An 11,442-nucleotide genomic window follows, 5' to 3' on the forward strand; every position below is an offset into this window, starting at 1 on the left:
TTCAAAATGGGATCAAGCAAAGAAAGGGTTCTTGCCTGTGTTACAAGGTGTGAAGTTAAGTAAGACTCAATGCCCGACCACTGCAGAAGGTAGAGAGAATATGAAAGATGTTCCCTATGCATCAGCCATAGGATCTATCATGTATGCAATGCTGTGTACCAGACCTGATGTGTGCCTTGCTATAAGTTTAGCAGGGAGGTACCAAAGTAATCCAGGAGTGGATCACTGGACAGCGGTCAAGAACATCCTGAAATACCTGAAAAGGACTAAGGATATGTTTCTCGTATATCGAGGTGACAAAGAGCTCACCATAAAAGGTTACGTTGATGCAAGCTTTGACACTGATCCGGACGATTCTAAATCGCAAACCGGATACGTGTTTACATTAAACGGTGGAGCTGTCAGTTGGTGCAGTTATAAACAAAGCGTCGTAGCGGGATCTACATGTGAAGTGGAGTACATAGCTGCTTCGGAAGCAGCGAACGAAGGAGTCTGGATGAAAGATTTCATATCCGATCTAGGTGTCATACCTAATGCATCGGGTCCAATGAAAATCTTTTGTGACAATACTGGTGCAATTGCCTTGGCAAAGGAATCCAGATTTCACAAAAGGACCAAACACATCAAGAGACGCTTCAACTCCATCCGGGATCTAGTCCAGGTGGGAGACATAGAGATTTGCAAGATACATACGGATCTGAATGTTGCAGACCCGTTGACTAAGCCTCTTCCACGAGCAAAACATGATCAGCACCAAAGCTCCATGGGTGTTAGAATCATTACAGTGTAATCTAGATTATTGACTCTAGTGCAAGTGGGAGACTGAAGGAAATATGCCCTAGAGGCAATAATAAAGTTATTATTTATTTCCTTATAATCATGATAAATGTTTATTATTCATGCTAGAATTGTATTAACCGGAAACATAATACATGTGTGAATACATAGACAAACAAAGTGTCACTAGTATGCCTTACTTGACTAGCTCGTTAATCAAAGATGGTTATGTTTCCTAACCATGAACAATGAGTTGTTATTTGATTAACGAGGTCACATCATTAGTTGAATGATCTGATTGACATGACCCATTCCATTAGCTTAGCACCCGATCGTTTAGTATGTTGCTATTGCTTTCTTCATGACTTATACATGTTCCTATGACTATGAGATTATGCAACTCCCATTTGCCAGAGGAACACTTTGGGTGCTACCAAACGTCACAACGTAACTGGGTGATTATAAAGGAGCATTACAGGTGTCTCCAAAGGTAGATGTTGGGTTGGCGTATTTCGAGATTAGGATTTGTCACTCCGATTGTCGGAGAGGTATCTCTGGGCCCTCTCGGTAATACACATCACATAAGCCTTGCAAGCATTACAACTAATATGTTAGTTGTGAGATGATGTATTACAGAACGAGTAAAGAGACTTGCCGGTAACGAGATTGAACTAGGTATTGGATACCGACGATCGAATCTCGGGCAAGTAACATACCGATGACAAAGGGAACAACGTATGTTGTTATGCGGTCTGACCGATAAAGATCTTCGTAGAATATGTAGGAGCCAATATGGGCATCCAGGTCCCGCTATTGGTTATTGACCAGAGATGTGTCTCGGTCATGTCTACATTGTTCTCGAACCCGTAGGGTCCGCACGCTTAAGGTTACGATGACAGTTACATTATGAGTTTATGCATTTTGATGTACCGAAGGTTGTTCGGAGTCCCGGATGTGATCACGGACATGACGAGGAGTCTCGAAATGGTCGAGACGTAAAGATTGATATATTGGAAGCCTATATTTGGACATCGGAAGTGTTCCGGGTGAAATCGGGATTTTACCGGGTTACCGGGAGGTTACCGGAACCCCCCCGGGAGCCATATGGGCCTTAGTGGAAAGGTGAAAGGGCTGCCCATAAGGGCTGCGCGCCTCCCCCCTTCCCCTAGTCCTATTAGGACTAGGAGAGGTGGCCGGCCAGCCCTCTCCCTCTTTCCCCCTCGGGGAATCCTAGTTGGAATAGGATTGGAGGGGAGTCCTACTCCCGGAAGGAGTAGGACTCCTCCTGCGCCTCTCTCCCTGGCCGGCGCCCCTCTCCCCCCTTGGCTCCTTTATATACTGAGGTAGAGGCACCCTAGAACACACACATTGATCCACGTGATCTATTCCTTAGCCGTGTGCGGTGCCCCCTGCCACCATATACCTCGATAATACTGTAGCGGAGTTTTAGGCGAAGCCCTGCTGCTGTAGTTCATCAAGATCGTCACCACGCCGTCGTGCTGACGAAACTCTGCCCCGACACTTTGCTGGATCGGAGTCCGGGGATCGTCATCGAGCTGAACGTGTGCTCGAACTCGGAGGTGCCGTAGTTTCGGTGCTTGATCGGTTGGATCGTGAAGACGTACGACTACCTCCTCTACGTTGTGTCATCGCTTCCGCAGTCGGTCTGCGTTGGGTACGTAGACAACACTCTCCCCCTCGTTGCTATGCATCACATGATCTTGCGTGAGTGTAGGAATTTTTTTGAAATTACTACGAAACCCAACACCAGAGGGGGACATTGGTCATATCGGATTCGTCATATTTTCTACGAATGTCCTATATACATACATCCATCGATATCATTCCATACATACATAGACATCTACATTATATATGAACAAAAAAATATCAAAATTCATCATACATACATCTACAGTATATATGAACAAAAATTATAAACTTTCTCCCCAACTCATACATACATACATCTACATCATATCAATATTTTGCAAATTAAGGAGCAGGGAAGGAAGGAAGGGGGAGGATGGGGCGGTAGCTACCTCTCCCGGAGGGATCGGGGAGGAGACGCGGGCGGCCGGCGTCGGGGGCGACGGCGACGAGGACGGGCTCGGGGTCGGCGAGGGCGAGGGCGACGGCAGGGCGCGCTCGGGGGCGGCGGACGGGCTCGGGGGCGCAGGGGGTGCTCGGGGGCGGCGGACGGGCGGCCGACGACGACGGCGAGGTAGGGCGCGCTCGGGGGCGGGGCAGGGGCGACGGCGAGGCGCAGAGGGTGCTCGGGGGCGGCGGACGGGCTCGGTGGCGCAGGGGGTGCTCAGGGGCGGCGGACGGGCGGCCGGCGACGACGGCGAGGCAGGGCGCGCTCAGGGGCGGGGCAGGGGCAACGGCGAGGCGAGCAGAGGGGCAGCCTGGCGGCGTCGTCGGGGCGGGATTGAAGAACTGAACCAAAATTTTCACAAGTGTTGTATATATAGACGGAGCATTGGTCACGGTTCGTGGCACCAACCGTGACCAATGCCCCCCTTTAGTCTCGGTTGGTGCCACCAACCGGGACCAAAGGCCTCTTTTCAGCAGCCCAAAGGGCGGGAAGCGGCGGCCTTTGGTCCCGGTTGGTTTAAAGGGGGGCATTGGTCACGGTTGGTGCCACGAACCGTGACCAATGCCCCCCTTTAGTCCCGGTTGGTGCCACCAACCGGGACCAAAGGCCTTGTGCGGCTGCGGCGTCGAAAGTTTAGTCCCATCTCGCTAGTTGAGAGGGGTGCGCAGTGGTTTATAAGCCCCACTGTCGCACCCCTCTCGAGCTTCTCTCCATTGCAGGCTTATGGGCCTAATTGTCACTGCTATGCATGTGGGCCTACTGGGCCTCCTGCGGGCCTGAATCCTGGCCCTTTGATGGGTTTCTAGTCGTATTCAGGCCGTGGGGCCCAGTAGGTGGCATTTTTTTGTTGCTTTATTTATTTTATTTTCTTTTGTTTTTTGCTTTATTTTTTAATTCTTTATGCTTTTAGTTTTAGAAAAATTATAAATTTTTTGTTAATGCCATTAGTTTTCAAATTTGAAAACACTTTTTTTGTTTTTTGTTATCTTTGTTGCTTTATTTATTTTATTTTGTTTCTACTTACAACAAAATACTTATTGTTGCTATTTTTTTCCAGTTTTTTGTTTTGTTTTCTGCATTATTTATTTTCTTTTGTTTTTTGCTTTATTTTTTTATTCTTTTTGCTTTTAGTTTTAGAAAAATTATAAACTTTCTGTTAGTGCCATTTTATTTTGTGATTAACATTACTATAAAAATAGTTTTTTCTTTTTTTTTGATTTGTTTTTTGCATTATTTATTTTCTTTTGTTTTTTGCTTTAATTTTTAATTCTGTTTGCTTTTAGGTTAGCAAAATTATAAACTTTCTGTTAGTGCCATTAGTTTTAGAAAAATTATAAACTTTCTGTTAGTGCCATTAGTTTTCAAATTTGAATAGTTAAAATTTGAATTCTTTGAAAAAAATTTGAATCACAAGTTTGTGATTAACTTACTAAAAAAATGAGAATAGATGCGCTTATAGAGAAAATTCAACCTAAATTCATAGTAAATTTCTATGAATTTCAGAGAAATTCACTATGAATTTAGGTTAAACTTTTCTCTATTAGGGCATCTATTTTCACTTTGAGAGGAGCTCAACAAGGTAGAGAGGGAAGGGCTTATAAAGCGGTGTGAGCCCCCTTTGGTTGGCGAGGTGGGACTAAACTCTGCCCGCAACGAGGACCAACCCTTTAGTCCCGGTTTGTGGCACAAACCGGGACTAATGGTCATGGGCCAGGGGCGAGAAGCAAAATTATAAACTTTCTATTAGTGCCATTAGTTTTAGAAAGTTGAAAGTTGAAAGTTGGCATGGGCCAGGGACTAATGGTCATGGTATTACGAGGGCCGAACCATAGGACATGAAAGCATTTCAAATGAACTCTGAAAAAGTTGAAAGTTGGCATGGTATCATAATTTCACCCACATAGCATGTGCATGTACAAAACGGACAATGGTAGCATGTTCATGTGTTACAAAGTTGGCATGGTATCATCATAATAGTTGCGGGAGAAAGTCTTCACTTTTTCTTCGCTTGTGTCATTTGCTTATTGCGTCGTAACCATGGATAATCTTCATTGTTTATCAGGATGCTTGGGTCAGCCTTGACATTAAAGGGAGGAATTTCATGAAACTTTTCATAATCTTCAGACATGTCTGTCTTGCCGTCCACTCCCAGGATGTCCCTTTTTCCTAAAAGAACTATGTGGCGCTTTGGCTCATCGTATGATGTATTCGCTTCCTTATCTTTTCTTTTTCTCGGTTTGGTAGACATGTCCTTCACATAGATAACCTGTGCCACATCATTGGCTAGGACGAACGGTTCGTCAGTGTACCCAAGATTTTTCAGATCCACTGTTGTCATTCCGTACTGTGGGTCTACCTATACCCCGCTGCCTGACAGATTGACCCATTTGCACTTAAACAAAGGGACCTTAAAATAAGGACCATAGTCAAGTTCCCATATGCCCACTATGTAACCATAATATGTGTCCTTTCCGCTCTCGGTTGTTGCATCAAAGCGGACACCGCTGTTTTGGTTGGTGCTCTTTTGATCTTGGGAGATCGTGTAAAATGTATTCCCATTTACCTCGTATCCTTTGTAAGTCAATACAGTCAAAGATGGTCCCCTGGACAACAAGTACAACTCATCACAAACAGCGTTGTCACCTCTGAGACATGTTTCCAACCAACTGCTGAAAGTCCTGATGTGTTCACATGTAATCCAGTCGTCGCACTGCTCCGGGTGTTTGGAGCGCAGACTGTTCTTGTGTTCATCGACATACGGGGTCACCAAGGTAGAGTTCTGTAGAACTGTGTAGTGTGCTTGAGACCAAGAATATCCGTCCCTGCATATTATTGAGTCTCTTCCAAGAGTGCCTTTTCCAGTCAGTCTCCCCTCATACCGCGATTTAGGGAGACCTATCTTCTTAAGGCCAGGAATGAAGTCAACACAAAACCCGATAACATCCTCTGTTTGATGGCTCATGGAGATGCTTCCTTCTGGCCTAGCGCGGTTACGGACATATTTCTTTAGGACTCCCATGAACCTCTCAAAGGGGAACATATTGTGTAGAAATACGGGCCCCAGGATGACAATCTCGTCGACTAGATGAACTAGGACGTGCGCCATGGTATTGAAGAAGGATGGTGGGAACACCAGCTCGAAACTGACAAGACATTGCACCACATCACTCCTTAGCCTTGGTACGATTTCTAGATCGATCACCTTCTGAGAGATTGCATTGAGGAATGCACATAGCTTCACAATGGCTAATCGGACATTTTCCGGTAGAAGCCCCCTCAATGCAACCGAAAGCAGTTGCATCATAATCACGTGGCAGTCATGAGACTTTAGGTTCTGAAACTTTTTCTCTGGCATATTTATTATTCCCTTTATATTCGACGAGAAGCCAGTCGTGACCTTCATACTGAGTAGGCATTCAAAGAAGATTTCTTTCTCTTCTTTCGTAAGAGCGTAGCTGGCAGGACCTTTATACTGCTTCGGAGGCATGCCGTCTTTTTCGTGCAAACGTTGCAGGTCCTCCCGTGCCTCAGGTGTATCTTTTGTCTTCCCATACACGCCCAAGAAGCCTAGCAGGTTCACGCAAAGGTTCTTCGTCACGTGCATCACGTCGATTGAAGAGCGGACCTCTAGGTCTTTCCAGTAGGGTAGGTCCCAACATATAGATTTCTTCTTCCACATGGGTGCGTGTCCCTCAGCGTCATTCGAAACAGCTAGTCCACCGGGACCCTTTCCAAAGATTACGTAGTGTAAATCATTGACCATAGCAAGTACGTGATCACCGGTACGCATGGCGGGCTTCTTCCGGTGATCTGCCTCGCCTTTGAAATGCTTGCCTTTCTTTCGACATTGATGGTTGGTCGGAAGAAATCGACGATGGCCCAGGTACACATTCTTCCTGCATTTGTCCAGGTATATACTTTCAGTGTCATCTAAACAGTGCGTGCATGCGTGGTATCCTTTGTTTGTCTGTCCTGAAAGGTTACTGAGAGCAGGCCAATCGTTGATGGTCATGAACAGCAATGCCTTAAGGTTAAATTCCTCCTGTCTGTGCTCATCCCACGTACGTACACCGTTTCCATTCCACAGCTGTAAAAGTTCTTCAACTAATGGCCTTAGGTACACATCAATGTCATTGCCAGGTTTCTTAGGGCCTTGGATGAGAACTGGCATCATAATGAACTTCCTCTTCATGCACATCCAAGGAGGAAGGTTATACATACATAGAGTCACGGGCTAGGTGCTGTGATTGCTGCTCTGCTCCCCGAAAGGATTAATGCCATCCGCGCTTAAAGCAAACCATACATTCCTTGGGTCCTTTGCAAACTCATCCCAGTACTTTCTCTCGATTTTTCTCCACTGCGACCCATCAGCGGGTGCTCTCAACTTCCCATCTTTCTTTCGGTACTGTGCCATCGCATCAACTTGGCATGCTCTTCGTTTCTGAACAGACGTTTCAACCGTGGTATTATAGGAGCATACCACATCACCTTCGCAGGAACCCTCTTCCTGGGGGGCTCGCCGTCAACATCACCAGGGTCATCTCGTCTGATCTTATACCGCAATGCACCGCATACCGGGCATGCGTTCAGATCCTTGTATGCACCGCGGTAGAGGATGCAGTCATTAGGGCATGCATGTATCTTCTCCACCTCCAATCCTAGAGGGCATACGACCTTCTTTGATGCGTATGTACTTTCGGGCAATTCATTATCCTTTGGAAGCTTCTTCTTCAATATTTTCAGTAGCTTCTCAAATCCTTTGTCAGCCACAGCATTCTCTGCCTTCCACTGCAGCAATTCCAGTACGGTACCGAGCTTTGTGTTGCCATCTTCGCAATTGGGGTATAACCCTTTTTTGTGATCCTCTAACATGCGATCAAACTTCAGCTTCTCCTTTTGACTTTCGCATTGCGTCCTTGCATCGACAATGACCCGGCGGAGATCATCATCATCGGGCACATCGTCTGGTTCCTCTTGATCTTCAGCAGCTTCACCCGTTGCAACATCATTGGGCACATCGTCTGGTTCCTCTTGATCTTAACCAGCTCCCCCCGTTGCAGCATCACCGTATTCAGGGGACACATAGTTGTCATCGTACTCTTCTTCTTCGCCGTCTTCCATCATAACCCCTATTTCTCCGTGCCTCGTCCAAACATTATAGTGTGGCATGAAACCCTTGTAAAGCAGGTGGGAGTGAAGGATTTTCTGGTTAGAGTAAGACCTCGTATTCCCACATTCAGTGCATGGACAACACATAAAACCATTCTGCTTGTTTGCCTCAGCCGCATCGAGAAACTCATGCACACCCTTAATGTACTCGCAGGTGTGTCTGTCACCGTACATCCATTGCCGGTTCATCTGCGTGCATTATATATAATTAAGTGTCAAAATTAATAGAAGTTCATCATCACATTAAAACCAAAGTGCATACATAGTTCTCATCTAACAACATATAGCTCTCCAGAGCATCTAATTAATTAAACCATACATTGAAACTATGTAAAACATTTCAATGCGAAAACAAATGCGATCATAATCGCAACCAAGGTAACAATTGATCCAACGGCATAATGATACCAAGCCTCGGTATGAATGGCATATTTTATAATCTTTCTAATCTTCAAGCGCATTGCATCCATCTTGATCTTGTGATCATCGACGACATCCGCAACATGCAACTCTAATATCATCTTCTCCTCCTCATTTTTTTTCCTTCAACAAATTGTTTTCTTCTTCAACTAAATTTAACCTCTCGACAATAGGGTCGGTTGGCATTTCCGATTCACATACATCCTACATAAATAAAATCTATGTCACGTTGGTCGGCATAATTTTCATAAACAATAAATGAACGAATAGTTATAAAGATAATATATATACCACACCCGAATCATAGACAGGACGAGGGCCGACGGGGGCGGATACCAAAACCATCGCACTATATAAGATGCAATAATAAAAGTAAGAAAATAATACAAGTATCTATGTAAACATACAAGTAAGAATATTTTTCCTTTTAGAAAGAAGATAAGAACAAGAGGCTCACCACGGTGGTGCCGGCGATGAGCTCGACGCGGGTGATCGACGGCGGTGAAGACGGGGACGGGGCGTGACGGACCGCTAAACCTAGACAAATATTATGGAAAATGGAGCTTGGAGGTCGAGCTTGGAGAGGAGAAAGCTTAAGTAGTGTGGCTCGGGCATTCCATCGAACACCTTGTGTGCATAGGAGGTGAGCTAGAGCACCACCAAGCCCTCTCCCCCTCGGCCAGAGAAAAACAGAGCACTGGGGTGCTTTGCGAGCGAGCGAGGGGTATATATAGGCACCTCATTGGTCCCAGTTGGTGACATGAACCGGGACTAAAGGGGAGCCTTTGGTCCCGGTTCAAGCCACCAACCGGGACCAATGGTGGTGGGCCAGGAGCGAGGCCCATTGGTCCCAGTTCATCCCACCAACCGGGACCAAAAGGTCTAGATGAACCGGGACCAATGGCCTACGTGGCCCGGCCGGCCCCCTGGGCTCACGAACCGGGACCAATGCCCACATTGGTCCTGGTTCTGGACTGAACCGGGACTAATGGGCTGACCCGGCCTGGACCAAAGCCATGTTTTCTACTAGTGTGTTATGAGCTGCCATGTCATGTTCCACAGTTGACCTCCCCACGGTACATTCTGTTAGTCCAAAAGGATCGGAGCAACGCCCAAGTGCAAACTTGCTACTAGCATGCACAATAGTGCTATCTTAAAAGTGCCACGTAGGTTAAATGATGAGGTGGAGGAAGGGTTAGACTCGAAGTTTCCCCTAGCGGCAGCTAGGGTTTCCATGTCCTCCCTGGCGATCTAATCGCGAGAGAGTTTCTACCCAGTACACCTCGCATCCACTACGTAGGGTTTCCCCGTCCGCATCGAGGAAGTCTCCCCCAGCCTCGCTGCGATGGAACCGGCGGCGGACGCACAGTTCGGTACGAGCGGCGGCAACGGTGCCGCCATGAGATCCGATCTTGAAGAATTCATGGAGTAGTTGAACTTAGAGGATGAAGTCTTTGATGATCTGGTAATCGATGAGAACGACCCGGAGATCCATGAGAGCATCAGGTGGCTAGCCCTAGCTAGGGTTCACACGGATAAAACCTTCAGCTCGACGACCTTCTACAAGGACATGCGGGCGGCATGGAATCCTACACAACATGTGAACTTCCACCCGGTTGGCCCGAACCTGTTCGTTGTTCAGGCCGCGTGCCTCGGCGACTAGGGACGGATGATCGAACAAGGGCCATGGTTGTTTAGGAACTTTTTGGTGCTGATGTGCCCCTATGATGGTTTCACGAAGGCAGAGGAGGTGCCTATGGTGCATATGCCTATCTGGCTCCAGATTCACAAACTACCGGAGGGTTTCTGTAAGAAAGGCATTGTGGAACATCTGCTTAGGAACTCTGGGAGGATTTTGGAGATGAGGCTAAATGGAAACACACGCGGGGACTATGTGAGAATCAGGGTGCGCCATGATGTGCATCAGCCTCTCACCAAGTTCGTCAGTATTGTAAGAGGAAAGGAGCGCCAGGTCTTCCTGGTGCGCTATGAGAAACTAGCTCAATTCTGCAGTGTATGTGGCATCATAGGCCATGAGTTCAAGGAATGTGGTAACGGGATCCATGAGGAGAAGAACAAGAAGTTTTGGCGCGTGGCTATATGCTGATGGCCCTAATAAGCCATGACTGGAAATAGCTAATCTGGGGAATGAGCAGAAACCTGACTACACACCCAGCCGTGTCAACAAGCCACCAAAGCAGGTTGATCCTGAAACATTAGACACAGCTACAAGCCCGTCAAAGGCCTCCCACACACTCATGCAAGTTGATCCATCTATGCGGAAGCGGCTTGCGATGGACGAGGAGGGTATGGTTAACAGGACTGGGAGCACCATGGTCCCGCCTGGTGTTCTCACGTTGACCCTTGGGAAAGGGGAAGAGGGAGATGATGTTCACTCACCAACTAGTAGCTCGGGCAGTAAGCGCGCAAAAACTGTCTCTGAAGATGCTTCTGATGTTCGATCGGCGGCGTCCCTCAAGGAGGACCGCCGGGCACAATGAGTTCTCTAGTATGGAACTGCCGGGGGGGACCGCCGGATAGTTCACGAGGTTTTGGCCCTCTGCAAAGCCAATTCCCCGAGGCTGGTTTTTCTTTCTGAAACTAAACAAGCCTCATGCAAGATGGAGAAGATCAAGTTTAGATTGCAGATGAGAGGATTTGCGGGTGTATCCAGTGATGGGCTCAGTGGGGGCATGGCCCTCTATTGGGATGAAAATTTACAAGTGACAGTCTTGGACTCGTGTGCACGGTATATAGACGTGGGAATTGTAGATGGAGCAAATGATAAGACATGGAGGACGACCTATGTGTACGGAGAACCACGGGTGGAGAACAAACGCCGTATGTGGAGTGCTCTGTCAAATTTACGTGCCACCTCCTCGGAGTCGTGGCGTGTGTGGGGGGATTTTAATGAAGCCATGTGGCAACATGAACACCTTTCTCATACACAACGATCTAAAAGTCAAATGCAACAATTC

This window comes from Triticum urartu, chromosome 3A (genome assembly GCF_056163025.1).
Source record: "Triticum urartu cultivar PI428250 chromosome 3A, HENAU_Tu73, whole genome shotgun sequence".
Taxonomy (NCBI): domain Eukaryota; kingdom Viridiplantae; phylum Streptophyta; class Magnoliopsida; order Poales; family Poaceae; genus Triticum; species Triticum urartu.